This window comes from Erythrolamprus reginae, chromosome 6 (genome assembly GCF_031021105.1).
Source record: "Erythrolamprus reginae isolate rEryReg1 chromosome 6, rEryReg1.hap1, whole genome shotgun sequence".
Taxonomy (NCBI): Eukaryota; Metazoa; Chordata; class Lepidosauria; order Squamata; family Dipsadidae; genus Erythrolamprus; species Erythrolamprus reginae.
The window spans coordinates 77,478,197-77,494,496 of record NC_091955.1 but is presented as its reverse complement, the minus strand read 5'-3'; the positions used below and the strand labels follow the sequence as shown (position 1 = coordinate 77,494,496).

The window sequence follows — 16,300 nt, the reverse complement described above, 5'->3', positions numbered from 1 at the left end:
GTCATAGAATAGAGTAGAGTGGAGTGGAGTGGAATAGAGTGGAATGGAATAGAATAGAATAGAATAGAATAGAATAGAATTCTTTATTGGCCAAGTGTGATTGGACACACAAGGAATTTGTCATAGGATATGATAGGATAGAATAGAATAGAATAGAATAGAATTCTTTATTGGCCAAGTGCGATAGGACCCACAAGGAATTTGTCATAGGATACGATAGAATAGAATAGAATAGAATAGAATTCTTTATTGGCCAAGTGTGATTGGACACACAAGGAATTTGTCATAGGATACGATAGAATAGAATAGAATAGAATTCTTTATTGGCCAAGTGTGATTGGACACACAAGGAATTTGTCATAGAATAGAGTAGAGTGGAGTGGAGTGGAATAGAGTGGAATGGAATAGAATAGAATAGAATAGAATAGAATTCTTTATTGGCCAAGTGCGATAGGACCCACAAGGAATTTGTCATAGGATACGATAGAATAGAATAGAATAGAATAGAATTCTTTATTGGCCAAGTGTGATTGGACACACAAGGAATTTGTCATAGAATAGAGTAGAGTGGAGTGGAGTGGAATAGAGTGGAATGGAATGGAATAGAATAGAATAGAATAGAATAGAATTCTTTATTGGCCAAGTGTGATTGGACACACAAGGAATTTGTCATAGGATATGATAGGATAGAATAGAATAGAATAGGATAGAATTCTTTATTGGCCAAGTGTGATTGGACACACAGTGAATTTGTCTCTGGTGCAGATGATCTCAGCGTACATAAAAGAAAAGATACATTTGCCAAAAATCACGAGGTACAACACTTAATGATTGTCATAGGATTCAAATATGTATCAGCCGTCTTATGAACAGGCAATAAATCCTCCTAGAAGCCAGAGGATGAAAACCGAAAGGGGGTGGGTGGGAGGTGGAAATAGATCATTTAAGAACATCATAAAATGTAAGTCAAGTACAGTTCAGGTGTTGCAACAATGCTGAGGCTGGTTTTTGTTTTGTTTTTCCCACATAGTAGGGTACATGGAATTAATTAATGAGTTTTGGCCTCATGTTTTCTTGACAAAACCTAAGGTCACCTACACTTAGGGGTCTGTGTGTCCCAAGAACTCAGAGAAAAGGACTGAAGGAAGCACAGTCCATGACTGCAGATAAGCCTATCAGAGGAGATCAGGTTAAGAAAGTTGAGGGCACCACAATAAGAGGATTATTACCAAGGCAGATCACTCATTGAAATTTGTGCTTAGTGTTTTTTCAAGTACAATTCTCATGTAGAAATGTGCTACAAAAATTCTACATGTAGTCCTTGATTTACAACAGTGCCCATTCAAAGTTACTGTGGCATTGAAAAAAAAGTGACTTATGACCACTTAAGATTGTTGCAGCATCCCCAGGGTCACGTGATCAAAATGATGCTTGGCAACTGGTTCATATTTATGACCGTTGCTGGGTTCCAAGGTCATGTGATCATTTTTCTGACAAGCAAAGTCAATGGGGAAGCTCCACCCCAGAGCACCCAATTTGCACTGAAAGATGTTGAAACAAAATGCATAAGCCACGCCCACAGTGTGGTAGTAAAAAATTTGGTAGCCCATCACTGGACACGAGTAACCATCTAAGGAAAGTCAGAGGGACTGCAATTGGTACACAAGATGCACCTATGGAAAAGCCGTCCTGGCCAAAGCTGCCACTTTTGAGCTCTGTGTCCAGGAGAATATCCAGCTTGCACACTAACCTCAAATGGAGAAATGCAGCATCCTCCCTTTTAAGCCAACTCGGATTTAGGTTACACATGCCAGCTCAGCAATCTCATCCATAATGCGATCAAGGACAAGGGCAGACACTTGACCCACCTGGAACTCACAAGCAGCAGAGATCCCTCATAGATCCAGTCACTTGGAACCAAAGCTGAATACTGAAGACTAGATCTCCAGATCAATACTTCGCAAAACAAGCAAGGACATTAGACTACGCTCTGCTGAATTCAAAGTAATTTACTTCTGAATAAGCCAATGTAGAATTATAGTCCTGTTCTCATGTACTTAACTGCAGATAAAGTGTAATTATCAGGATTAACCTGCTCTGCTTCTTAGTCTAATTACAATGATTTCTCATTATGCCTCTTTTCTTCGTTAAGAAAATGCCACATAGTGTGGTTGCCTAGTGTACTGGGGTTTTTGGGGGGATATATTTATAATATAATATCTTGATTATCTTTTTTATCTGCATGAGTCAACAAAGTTTGGTAAAGGGAACTTTTCTCTTATAATATAAAAATTAGCTGCTACAGCTTGAAGAGAAGGGGTCTTTTTCAGCTAATGTTTCTATTTGGGTAACTGCAATGATGTTCATCCATCGTGTTCAAAGAGGACCTCGCCATCTAACAGGTTGTGGGCTGTATGCGATGTGTCCACAGGTAACTGGTAAGGCCTATAAGGGCACGAAATATTCTGACATATGTTGAACAGACATGTGTGGGCACCATTGTTGCTGTATTTGCAGCTCTGGCTTTGAGGAGTGCTCGTTTCTTTTCTGCTATGAATGTTCTTCTGGCCTCAGATGTCTGGCAGCCTTGGTGGATCAGCACGTGCCATGTTGGTCGACCTTGTGCCAGGGTTTCCCAGGAGGTGACATCAATATCCAGGGACCTGAAGGAGGCGTTCAACCTCCTTTGTCCCCCAAGCAATCGCTTTCCTTGAGACAGCTCATCATAGAGGAGCTGTTTGGGGAAACATTTGTACAGTTCAGAAAACCAAGTCCTGTTAGCAAAAAAGACAAGTCAAAAATCATGGGGTCTTCTAGAACCAAAGCCTATTATCAAGGCTTTCCATATCAGTTGTATAATAGATCTATGGAAGGATTTAAATTTTGGCTTTTGTTGTGATTCAGCCTGAGGCTGCTCAGGGACCAGCTGTGTCTCTGCTGGCTCCATGCCCGGAGGAGGATGACAGCGCAGAGGAGGGGGCTGAACAGTCGGACGGGGGAGAGGAAAATCAGGAATGGGATGAAGGCGAACAGCATGAGAGCCCCGTGGGGGGGGCTCTCCCCAGCCAGTAGCTTGGAGTCATTAGGTGATGACGCACAAGCTGTCATTGACATGAGACAGCGACGTTCAGAGCAACGAAAGAAGCAGTTAAAGAGATATTTTCACCATTGAAGTAGAAACAGATGGGTTTGGGTGTAGTACTCATCAGCAGGGTTTAAAAGGCAGGCAAGCCCTTTAAGCCATGTGGAGTGTTATCAGCTTGGCGTGGCGTTATCCTGTCTTGTTTCTCGGCGTCTCTGTTCCTGGCTTGTGGCCCAGCAGCTTTGGAAGATCCGTGGGAGGTATAGGTCTGCTATCTACAGCCTTGGCTTGGCAGCAAGAATTCTGTATTGCTGCATGGACTTTTGGCCTTCGTGAATATATCTGAAGATACAGCATTTTCCTGTTTGTAAGGACATTTTCTGTTACCTGTGTTTTTCTTGAATTTTATAAAACTGCCTTTGCCTTTTACCAGTGTGTCTGGCTTCTCTTTTTGGGTTGGTATTGGCTTCTGGAGTGACCCAGACAGAACAGCTTTGGATCAGGATATTGCCAATTTTATCACTTTTCGTTGTTGCAGTTTGTGCCAGATTTCTACCCAAGCTAAACACAATGGAAATAACTCTATGCTATTCTTCTCGACCAACACTTAGTCAATGTGTGGCACTGGAGTCTAAATATTGCATATATTTAGCATATTGTAGGCCAAGAAACATAGGATCCCAATTATTGTGTTTATTTGTAAATAATTTCATTTTTTTAAAATGAAAGGCTAGTTTTATGTTTTGTAAAGCTTCAACATCCTTGAGGCAAAAATACTAGAAGTAGCTGACACAATGACTTTTTGTCTATGATATTTAATGTTGGATCCTAAAATATTTCTGAAATGTTGTCAGCTTAAAAATCGCCTAGTGATGAAAGAATGTGATCATGTTCCAAGAGCTGCAATCCAACAAGAATTTTCCAATCACTCTGGATAGAGGAAATGTTAAATTCGAAAATAGAAAAAACCCCGGAATGCTTCCTTTTAGATATCCTAAGACAAAATCTACCCAAAAATCAAATACATTTAATTATTCATATAACCACTGCAGCTAGATTAACCTTCGCACAATGGTGGAAAAACGAAGATATACCCCAAGATGACTTAATAATAAGGAAAATTACATATTGTGCAGAGATGACCAAGTTAACTATGGTAATTAGAAATGAAACTGAGTCTTCATTTAATAATTGCTGGGACCCTTTCTACTGTTGGTTAAAAAAAAGAGAACAACTCGCTTAACAAATGATATGAATTGCATATATTTGAACAGATACAAATCTGGTATAAAACTTTTCCCTTTCTTTTCAATAGTTGTAAGAGATATCGATATTTAAAAATGGAATGAACCTTTTGTTTTCAAAATCTCTTTACCGTGATTTATTCAACGCCCGCTTTTACTTATCCATACTACCAAATTTTGATGTAAGGAAATGAGCTGCTGAAATTAAAACTAGTTCATATTTTTAACACAGCTCCACCGCACACCCACCCATTCTTTCTTCCTTTTTTTCTTCTTCTTCCCTTTCTTTCCTTCTTTTCCTTGTAAGTTTGTATGTTCATTGATTGTTTTGTTTTTATATTTTGACCTATGGTTCAAACACACGACTACTGCCTATGTAATGTGCCATGTTTTAACTGTCAATTGTCATTATATGTCTTTTATGTATTCATTGTATATTTGTAAATAAAAACTTTTTAAAAAAAAAAGAATTTTCCAATCCAGCCCTTGCTAGTCAAGTACCATCCAGATAACCTTGATCTATTATCTAATGAAATTTGACTGTGTAAATTGGGGGTGGTGGTGGCAGCTACCCTGTGTTTGACATGCATTTTTTAAATTAACACCTAGACAAGGGACTTAGACAAGCTAACTCTATTTACTATTATAACCTGTGAGATAACACATTTTCTACTCTAACCCCCACCAGGATAATTATTTCTCTCTTTTGTTTCAGGAGGTACCCAATGCCTGCTAGACATTTAATCCTCTGGAAAATGTAACCTCCCCTTGTTGATGTCTAAACTGAGCAGCTTTGAGGATGAAGGGATAAACATAAATTGAAGGGCTATCACCTTCATACAAGGATGGCCATTTTGGACTTTGGTGACTGAGGTTGTTGGGTATTCCATGCCACAGAATAATTTTCAATTTTTCTTGAGAAAGAGGCCAGTTGGTCAGCTCAAATGGAAAGATTCGGGCCCCAATTAGAATAGAACATTAAAAAAATTATTGGCCAAGTGTGATTGCACACACAAGGAATTTGTCTTTGGTGCATATGCTGTCAGTGTACATAAAAGAAAATATAGATTTGTCAAGAATCATGTGTTACAACACAATGATTGTTATGGGGGTCAAATAAGCAATGAAGAAACAATCGATATTAATAAAAAATTTAAGGAAACAAGCAACAAGTTAGTCATACAGTCCTAAATGGAAGGAAAAGGGTGATAGGAATGATGAGAAACAACTAGTAGAAATAGTACTGCAGACTTAGTAAAAAAGTTTGGTAGTGTTGAGGGAATTATTTGTTTAGTAGAGTGATAGCATTCGGGAAAAAACTGTTCTTGTGTCTAATTGTCTTGTTTTGCAGTGCTCTGTAGCGAGGTTTTGAGGATAGGAGTTGAAACAATTTGTGTCCAGGATGCGAGGGGTCAGTAAATATTTTCCCCACCCTCTTTTTGACTTGTACAGTATACAGGTCCTCAATGGAAGGCAGGTTGGCAGCAATTGCTTTTTCTGCAACAACATGTACAGTGTTCCCTCGATTTTCGTGGGTTCAAACTTCGTGAAAAGTCTATACCACGGTTTTTAAAAAAATATTAATTAAAAAATACTTTGCGGGTTTTTCCCCCTATACCACAGTTTTTCCCGCCCGATGACGTCATATGTCATCGCCAAACTTTCATCCGACTTTAATAAATATTTTTTAAATAAACTTTAATAAATAAACATGGTGAGTAATGATCTAAATGGTTGCTAAGGGAATGGGAAATTGCACTTTAGGGGTTTAAAGTGTTAAGGGAAGGCTTGTGATACTGTTCATAGCCAAAAATAGTGTATTTACTTCCGCATCTCTACTTCGCGGAAATTCGACTTTCGTGGGCAGTCTCGGAACGCATCCCCCGCGAAAATCGAGGGAACACTGTAACTTATGTAATTTATTCCTTGCTCAGTAGGTGGCAGTCACAGAACTTACATAGAGATTGTTCTAGAATACGGTCTTATTGAATAGAAGTAACCTCTAATGCTCCTTTGGGTCAGGATTTCCTGACCCAAAAGGAGCAGCTTTTACTTAATTGTCCCCTGGTAGTTGAAAGAGGCAATGTGTAAAAAAACCAGAAGTGTTTTGACCATTTTTGCCATGGTTAAGTGAACCATATCAGTTACGTCAGAGGTGTCAAACTCACCTGTCACATTGTCATCACGTGATGTATTGACTTCCCCCCCTTTCACTAAACTGGGGATGGGCGGGGCCAGTGCTTGACACATCCGGGCTGTGAGTTTGACACCCCTGAATTAAATGAATCACATGGTGTTAAGAAAATCCGGCTTCTCCCATTGACTTTCCCGCCAGAAGCTAGCGGGAAAGATTGCAAATGGCAATCACATGCCCCTGGGATGCTGCAGATTTCACAAAACAAGCACCTGGATTTTGATCACATGACCATGGAGATGATGCAATGATTGTTAAGTGTGAGCACTGATTGGAAGTCACTTTTTCAGTGCTGTTGTAACTTTGAATGGTCATTACATGATGAGTTTTAAATTGAGGTCTACCTATACAGTGTTCCCTCGATTTCCGCGGGGGATGCGTTCCGAGACCGCCCGCGAAAGTCGAATTTCCACGAAGTAGAGATGCGGAAGTAAATACATCATTTTTGGCTATGAACAGTATCAAAAGCCATCCCTTAACACTTTAAACCCCTAAATTACTATTTCCCATTCCCTTAACAACCATTTACTCACCATTATTACTGGTACTCACCATTGAATAAGACACTTAGTGATCCTGATATTTATAAACATAATTATTTATTAACAATAATTATTTTTTTTGTTATTCATTTGCAAAAATTATTAGTTTGGTGATGACATATGGTGGGAAAAACCGTGGTATAGGGAAAAAACCGCGAAGTTTTTTTTAATTAATATTTTTTGAAAAACCGTGGTATAGGCTATTCGCGAAATTCGAACCCACGAAAATCGAGGGAACACTGTATTAATTAATTAACTAATTTTTAGTCTGGGTGAATTGGATGGATTAGGTCACATCTCTTTAGATGGGCGAGTGTATGAATAAACTGTGCTAACTAAAATAGAAAGCACTGAAGGTCAAAACATTATAGCTAGTGATAATGATGGTGAAAAATGTGCTTGATGTATTTGCACAAACCTTTACAACAGACAGATCTCTTCTTTTGCTCCCACAATAAGTGATAAAGAGAAAGAGTAAATGATTCCTTGTAAATGAACAGTGATTTCTTGAAATTATTAAAGCAAAAAGGGTTTTAATCCATTTCCTTCGACATACAAAATGTTATTTGACATATGGACAACATCATCCTCATGATGTACAATCACAAATTTGTTTTGAAATGAAAACTATGAGGTCACCTAGAAACGAATTACATATATATATATATACTGTTAGTAATGCTAATGCATACCCTGTTTCCCCGAAAATAAGACAGCGTCTTATATTAATATTTGATCCCAAAGATGTGCTGCGTCTTATTTTCAGGGGATGTCTTATTTTTCAATGAAGAAGAATTCATATTTATTGCTGAACAAAAAAAAAAAGAACATTTATTATATACTGTACAGTAGTTGTCATCACAAACCAGCATAACCAGACAAACTGTGAATCCTATCAAGAATTTCTTACCACTGTCGTACCATTATTTCCATGTGCAACAATTATACTTTCTTCAAATATATGTTATATATGTTCTGTTCCGGAATGCTGTGAAATGAAACGTCTCCTACATCTTACTTTCGGGGGATGCCTTATATTAGGCAATATCATCCTTTTCCTCCCACTTAGGACTGTATGACTGTAACTTGTTGCTTGTATCCTTAAGATTTTTATTAATATTGACTGTTTTCTCATTGCTTATTGGACTCCTATGACAATCATTAAGTCTTGTACCTAATGATTCTTGACAAATGTATCTTTTTCTTTTATGTACACTGAGAGCATCTGCACTGAAGACAAATTCCTTGTGCGTCCAATCACACTTGGCCAATAAAGGATTCTATTCTATAAATTTGGGTTTGTGTGTGATTTGTAATTATACTAATTGTACTTTTCAATAAACCAGGAGAAGGGTGGCATAGAAATCAATCAATCAAACCAACCAACCAACCAACCAACCAACCAACCAACCAACCAACCAACCAACCAACCAACCAACCAACCAACCAACCAACCAACCAACCAACCAACCACTGTTAGATATCTTCATGCAATAATTCAGTTAATAGGTATGGATGCAATTGTGTAACATTCATTGGGACAGGATAAAGAACAGGAAGCCAAAAGGCAGAATAAACTTGGCAATTGAGTTGTGTAAACATGATTTCTGATTAGGAATGTTTGTTTGTTTGTTTGTTTAATTCAATTTGTATGCCACCCAACTCCCTAGCTGGGTGAATCCAGGCAATTATGGTTTATTCCGCAAACTGCAGTGAAGCTAACTTAGCCTATTGTATTATTTTAATTCTTCTGCTTTCAGTCCCACAAGGCTGAAACACAGCAGAAACACACCTGGGAGAATTTTTTCTTAAACCCGCCCCCCCCAAGATTTCCCTTTCTTTATTAAAGAGCAAAAGCCAGCAGAATTGAGACGCCCCCCTCTTCAGCGCATCCTCACTTTTTTTCCCACTCAGGGATCCCAAACATCTCCCAAGCCCCACCAGGACCCCCCTCTCCTGTATCCGGCGTTTCCATAGAAACAGGGCCTGTTTTTCAGCCAGCAGTAGATTAGCTCACTGGAAGGGAGTCAAGATGGGTCAGGCCAGGGAGGAGTGGGTGGGAAGAAAAAGCTTCACAGGAGGGAGGGGGAGCGGGAAGAGGCTGAGGGGAAAGAAAGGAAGGAAGGAAGAAGAAAAAGAGAGGGGGGAGAAAAAGAATGAAAGGGAAGGAAGGAAGGGATTAAAAGAACAAAAAGGAAGGAAGAAAGAGATTAAAAGAACAAAAGGGAAGGAAAGAAGAAAGAAAAAGAGAAAGAAAGAAAGAAAGAAAGAAAGAAAAAGAACAAAAAGGAAGGAAGGAAAAGAAAGAGAGAAAAAGAAAGAAAAAGAACAAAAAGGAAGGAAGGAAGGAAGGAAGAGAAAGAGAGAGATAAAGAACAAAAAGGAAGGAAGAGAAAGAGAGAGAGCGAAAGAACGAAAAGGAAGAAAAAAAGGAAGGAAGGAAAGAAAGAAAGAAATAAAGAAAGAAAGAAAGAAAGAAAGAAAGAGGTGGGGCGGTATTAACATCCTAAAGCTTTGAAAGGGATCGAGAGAGCGCCGCACGTTCGGGGCTGGCTGGGTGGGTGGGTTGGGGGGCGGGGGCGCCCAAGCAGCCGATGCTCGCGGGGAGGAAACGGCCGCCGAAAGACGAGCGAAATCCGGGCGAGGAAGCAGCTGCGGGGAAACGGAGGGGGGACCCTCGCAGCGGACGAGGAGGGCCAGTTCGCCGAGACCCGGAGGAGCGCGGGAGGGAGAGGCGGGTCCTCGGGCTGACAAAAGGGAGGGGGAGAAAAAAAGGGGAAGGGGAGGCGAGCGAGCTATGCGACCCGAGGCCCCGCTGCCGTCGGAGCGCCTCAGGATGAGGACGGCCAGCAGCCCGCGGAACTCCGGGGAGCCGAGTAAGTGGGCGACCTCGCGCCGAGGGAGGCGGGAAACGGAGGGAGGGGGGCGGCTGAGGAGGAATTCCCCTCAGACTCTTTGGGAAGAAGCGGAGGGGGGGGGGGGTGTTATTTGGTTATTTTCCCCTCCGCGCGGGAAAATGTGGCTGGTGGTGGGATTGATACGAGGCGCGGTGTGTGTGTGCGTATCTCTCTCTCTTTCTTTCTCTCTCTCTCTCTCTGTGTTGCTGGGTGAAAAAAGCCGCGCTGGAGAAGTGGGGGGCGCGCGAGGTCTTTTACGCGCGGAAATGCGCGAACTGAGGCGCAGAAATAACCGGGGGAGGGAGGGGGCGATAAAGGTCGCGGGTGGAAAGACCAGAAAGGTTGGGGGGGGTGAAATTCGGGCCCCGCGTTCGGGGAGGGGGACGACATTGACGGGTTGTCCGGCCTCTCCAGAGAATGGAGAGGCGGGACGTGGGATAGAAAAAGAGGCTGGTTTGGGTGCCTCGGATTCCCCCGGAGGCGAGAAAGGAGTGACTGGCTTTGCGAATAGATGCGAGGCGCTCCGGCTGGAAATTGTTAAGTTAAACTGCGAGGTACATGGAAGGGGTTTGCTTGATCGAGGGGGAGGCTTTTTTGGGATTTCTCTCCCCCCCTCGACCTGCCATATTTTTAATTGATTTAAAAAAAATATTTACATCTTAATATTTTCAGGTGGGTCAACATCCATATAATGATGATGATGATGATGATGATAATAATAATAACAATAATAATACAGAGTTGGAAGGGACCTTAGAATATAATTCTTTATTGGCCAAGTGTGATTGGGCACACACGGAATTTGTCTTTGGTGCAGATGCTCTCAGTGTACATAAAAGAAAATATACATTTGTCAAGAATCATGAGGTACCACATGTAATGATTGTCATAGGAGTCAAATAAGCAATTAGGAAACAATCAATATTAATAAAAATCTTAAGGATACAAGCAGCAAGTTACAGTCACACAGTCATAAGTTGAAGGTGATAGGAATGATGAGAAAAAACTAGTAATAGTAGTAGTGCAGACTTATAATAATAATAATAACAGAGTTTGAAGGGACCTTGGAGGTCTTCTAGTCCAACCCCCTGCTTAGGCAGGAAACCCTACACTACTTCAGACAGTGTTAAAAACTTCCAGTGTTGGAGTATTCACAACTTCTGGAGGCAAGCTGTTCTACTGATCAACCGTTCTGACTATTAGAAAATTTCTCTTTAATTCTAAGTTATTTCTCTTCTTGTTTAATTTCCACCCATTACTTCATGTTCTACCCTCAGGAGCTTTGGAAAATAGGTTGACTCCTCCTTTGTGGCAACCTCTGAGATACTGGAAGACTGCTTATATTATTTACATTCATATCAATGTATTATATATTTATACGTTGTATATAGAGTTATTTTTGATATTCTTTTCTTTTTCCGTCCGTCTCTTACTGTTGTTTTGTATTTCTCTTTTTGTGTCCATTTATACCATTTTGTCCAGGTAGGGTAGTAGTCCCAGTCCTTGATTCTGTGCTTGCACAAGCAGCGCCCACAAAGATGCGGAAACTTTCTTAGGAATCTTTTTTTAAAAAGCAATTCTGGGGTTTGGCTGGTTTTGCTACAGACCTATTCGATTGAACTCTATTTAACTCATTTGTACTTTGCTACAAAAGTGCTCTGGGGAGGCCAGAGCATGATACTGTGGTCTTTCCGAGACTGAAGAATGCCAATGCATGCAATACTTTGCTACAGTACCTTGGGGTGTCAAAGTAAGCCTCCCCTGCCCCCATGGAATGGGACTTCCCTCCGAGCCACATTTATCAAGCTCACTCTAGAAACATAGAAACATAGAAGTCTGACGGCAGAAAAAGACCCCATGGTCCATCTAGTCTGCCCTTATACTATTTTCTGTATTTTATCTTAGGATGGATATATGTTTATCCCAGGCATGTTTAAATTCAGTTACTGTGGATTTATCTACCACGTCTGCTGGAAGTTTGTTCCAAGGATCTACTACTCTTTCAGTAAAATAATATTTTCTCATGTTGCTTTTGATCTTTCCCCCAACTAACCTCAGATTGTGTCCCCTTGTTCTTGTGTTCACTTTCCTATTAAAAACACTTCCCTCCTGGACCTTATTTAACCCTTTAATATATTTAAATGTTTCGATCATGTCCCCCCTTTTCCTTCTGTCCTCCAGACTATACAGATTGAGTTCATTAAGTCTTTCCTGATACGTTTTATACTTAAGACCTTCCACCATTCTTGTAGCCCGTCTTTGGACCCGTTCAATTTTGTCAATATCTTTTTGTAGGTGAGGTCTCCAGAACTGAACACAGTATTCCAAATGTGGTCTCACCAGCATTCTATATAGCGGGATCATAATCTCCCTCTTCCTGCTTGTTATACCTCTAGCTCTAGGATTTTCTATAAAATTTGGCCTATGTTAAATAATTCATTTGACCTTTGTGATGCTTTCAAAAAGACCAAAGGGGGAGTAATGGTGTATCAGAATAGAAGAGAACAGAACAATTCTTTGTTGGCCAAATCTGATTGGACATACAAGGAATTATTTATTTATTTATTATTATTCGGATTTGTAAGCTGCCCAACTCCCAAGGGATTCTGGGCGGCTCAATTTTTCATGGGGGCATATGCTCTCAGTGAACATAAAAGGAATATGTACATAAAGTGTACATAAAGTGTACACACATACAGTGTTCATTCAAATTGGAAAGGAGAAAAGTTTCACAAATATCTAAGGAGCTGTAGTAAGAGAATGAGAGAAAATTCTTTAAGGTGGATAATGCCTTGCTTTGAAAGAGTAGTAAATACATGAAGTGTAAAGGGGTGGAAAATTATTGATTACAGATTCTTAGCTGTTTCTTGTTTGATGAAGGTTGTTGGATAATCTTCTATTTCTTAAGGAAAATGATTTCATAGAGGGGAATGTATCTAGCTCCTAGCTCATTGGTTCTCAACTTGGGGGTCAGGACCCCTTTGGAGGTTGAACGGCCTTTTAATGGGTCGCCTAAGTCCTAAGACCATAGGAAAAGACAAATTTCCCATGGTGATAGGAACTAAAGCTTCTATTCTGGCACCTTGGAACATACTTTTACAATCTGACCAATCAGGCCTTGACATTGGGGGTGTCCCTCTGTCCTTCCTGCCAATCAGCTTAAAGCTCTGTTGGAAGAATTGGCACTAGACTTATGGTTGGGGGTCACCACAATATGAGGAACTGTATTAAGGGGTCGCGGCATTAGAAAGGTTGAGAACCACTGTCCTAGCTGAAGGGTGGAGCCCTTGCTACTCTCAGAGCTTGGTTGCCTGCAGGCCTTTCATTACCCGACTAGGGAACATCATTAGTATTATTGAGGGTGGGGTGAATAGACACATAGAAATAAACCACTTTTACATATCATTCAAGTGAGATAATTTAAAAAGCTAAGAAAGAAACGGACCACAGTACATCCACTTCAGCACCTAGATAAAGCAGAGATTAACACCAAACAAACAAGCAAAAAATAATAATACCCTAGTTGGGAAAACCTTTTTTTTTTTGCTTTGTTCAGCCAATAAACAGATAAGCAGGGATTAAATATCAGACAAACAAGCAGAAAACAATACTTCAATCAAAGAACCTTTTTCTTTGTTCAATCCTTCACGCGTGTCTGATTCTGAGAGACTTTCTGTGCAAGTCCCTGCAGTTTTCTTAGAAAAGCTTGCGAAGTGGCGTGCCATTGCCTGCTTTCTTGGGCTGAGAGAAAGTGTCTAGCCCAAGGTCACCTAGCTGATTTTGTGGCCAAAGTAAGCCATAAAATCATCTACTACAAGGTCCTTCCTGTCAGTGACTACTCCAGCTTCAACCACAACAACACATGGGCACACAACAATACAAACTTAAAGTAAACCACTCTAAACTCGACTGCAGGAAATACAACTTCAGTATGTATGGAACTCACTACCTGACTCTGTAGTATTGTCACCTAACCCCCAAAACTTTACCCTTAGACTATTCACTGTTGACCTCACCCAATTCCTAAGAGGTCAGTAAGGGGCGTGCATAAGTGCACCAGCGTGCCTTCTGTTCCCTGTTCTAATGTTTCTCTTACTAGTATCATGTATATAAATATTGTTATATTTTTGTATACTACCAATACTTACTTGACTAAATAAATAAGTGAGTGAGTGAGTAAGAAAATAAAATAAAATAAAATAATAAAATAAAATAAAATAAAATAAAATAAATAAAATAAAATAAAATAAAATAAAATAAAATATAAAATAAAATAACTCATGGCCTCTGAATTTCTAGCCTGATACCTGAACTGAGTCACATCCTCACCAATAATGACAAGGCAAACTACTGTATATAAACAAGGAGCAAACTTTATACCAACTTAAAGTGCTGGTGTTACTTAGTTGGCGGTGGTGAAATGTCTGCAAGTAACCAAGGTCAGAGACCACTAAGAACTCCACACACACACATTCACACACATGCAAAGATGGAAAAAGATGGAAAAATAAGTTTTGTGGTGACAGTTTTAAACCCTCATGAGCAACCTGTACATTCTTGTGTATGTTTCTGTCACACATGCGGGTATTCTGACACACACATTCCTGCTCACAACCTCATCAGGCTTGTCTATTGGTAGATAAGGACAAATCTAGATTCCAATCATACTTCCATAGTGAAATGGAGAATCACTGAATAATGAGGAGATGGTGCATTTCGGGCGATGATTGTTTGTAAATAGTTGCCGTCTGGCAATTGCCACTTAGCTTTTCAGCTATGGAAATATGGCAGTGTTTTGATTTGAGACTTGCCTCCAAATATTGTGTGCATTTGGAAATGACAGTGTTTTTTTTATTATTGTGATATTTGTTGCCTTGTGTCAGAGCTGCTTGGATGTAGCTATGAAATGTTCCATAACTTTGTGAAATGTTTTAAATTTCTAGCACCAGATGCCTAAGTAGAACAACAGAAAGACATATTTTTCCACTAAATTATAACCTTAGAGGAAAGAATGTCTCTCTCTGTGTGTAAATGGGGTGAGGTGGGGTGGGATGCAACAGAGTGAGAAGAAAGAAGCTAACACAATTCCAATTTCTCTCTTTATCTTTCTACAGGTCTTAGTTGCCTCATTTTTTTTCATTTTCAGATATATGCTTTGTGCTTTGTTTGATATCCTGGAATATATATATTTTTTGGGATTTTTTTTTATTAGTTTTCAATTATATTTTAAAACAGACAAATAAATACCAACAAAAGACAGGCAAAGGGGGGAAAACAGCAACAAAAAATTTGTGATATCAGCAAACATTAAGTATTTCTGCATTGATAAGTATATTATTATAGGATACTTATAATAATATATTTATTAATTACAGCAATATTCATATTATTTCATACAATCACAAAGTCCCTATTCAAATCATTCATATTTACATATTTATATTCTTTGTTTTACTAAACGTTATATATCTTTTGTTATCTTTTTATTTCTTTTTAAAAAAAGTTTCTTGATTAAATTTTCACAAATAATTCAACTCACAATTTGTTCCATTTTACAGATCATAAACCATCTTTGTTAGTGTGTTTCAGTAATAATGTACACATCTTTTTATTTCTATTTCTTAACTCAATCCGTCTGTGCCATTTTGCCCATATTTCATGATATTCAGAATCTTTTTGGCCATTTCAGAACAATTATTTATCCTGGAATATAATTTTAATCCTTAATTTAGAGGCAGAAGTGTATTTAAGATGGAGGCATTGCTATTTTAGAAAATACATGGTGAGGATATGAAGCCCATTAGATGCTTGAACTGAAGAAAAGTTGACACTCTTGTAGCAGATGCTGGCTTTGATTAGCCTTCAATATTTGCTTCTGATGTATGCTTTTTAAAAGGAAATCTACCATAGAAATACACAAGCTAGTTACTGAGTGTGCCACACCCCATTTCCCCAAGGACTGGATCCCCAAACAGTTGCCAACAAATTACAATAATGTGACAGAAGGGGAAATTATTAAATACACAGAATTTCAAGCATATTTTATGAATGTAATATAAATTACGGTACATATGTTTTGGTTTCTTTCACCCTATTTTTAAGTCCCAGTCTGTCCTCTTTAGTGAATACCTCTGCTCTGATATGTCATGAAAAAGATAAATTTGGCTCATTTTCTCAAACAAGTATTGTATTAGGTTGGGTATATGCAATTTCTTTCCTGAGGATAGGGTTTGCCTGCAATTTGAGGAAGCTTTTTGAGACCTATAGTAAATAGCTCCTTCTAGACATGTTTAGCTTCTTCTAGATGAGTGATGGCGAACCTATGGCATGGGTGCCACAGG

At 39.3% G+C, this 16,300-nt stretch overlaps 1 protein-coding gene across 2 annotated transcripts in view; it reads left to right on the top strand.

Annotated features, from left to right (window-relative positions):
* The first annotated feature begins 9,700 nt into the window (after window positions 1-9,700).
* DENND2A (DENN domain containing 2A) overlaps window positions 9,701-16,300 on the top strand; it is a 93,883-nt gene continuing 87,283 nt past the window's right edge. For both annotated transcript variants that reach the window (XM_070756337.1, XM_070756336.1), the window contains exon 1: window positions 9,701-9,938. The gene's annotated coding sequence lies outside the window, so the exon portion shown is untranslated. The remainder of the gene's footprint in view (window positions 9,939-16,300) is intronic.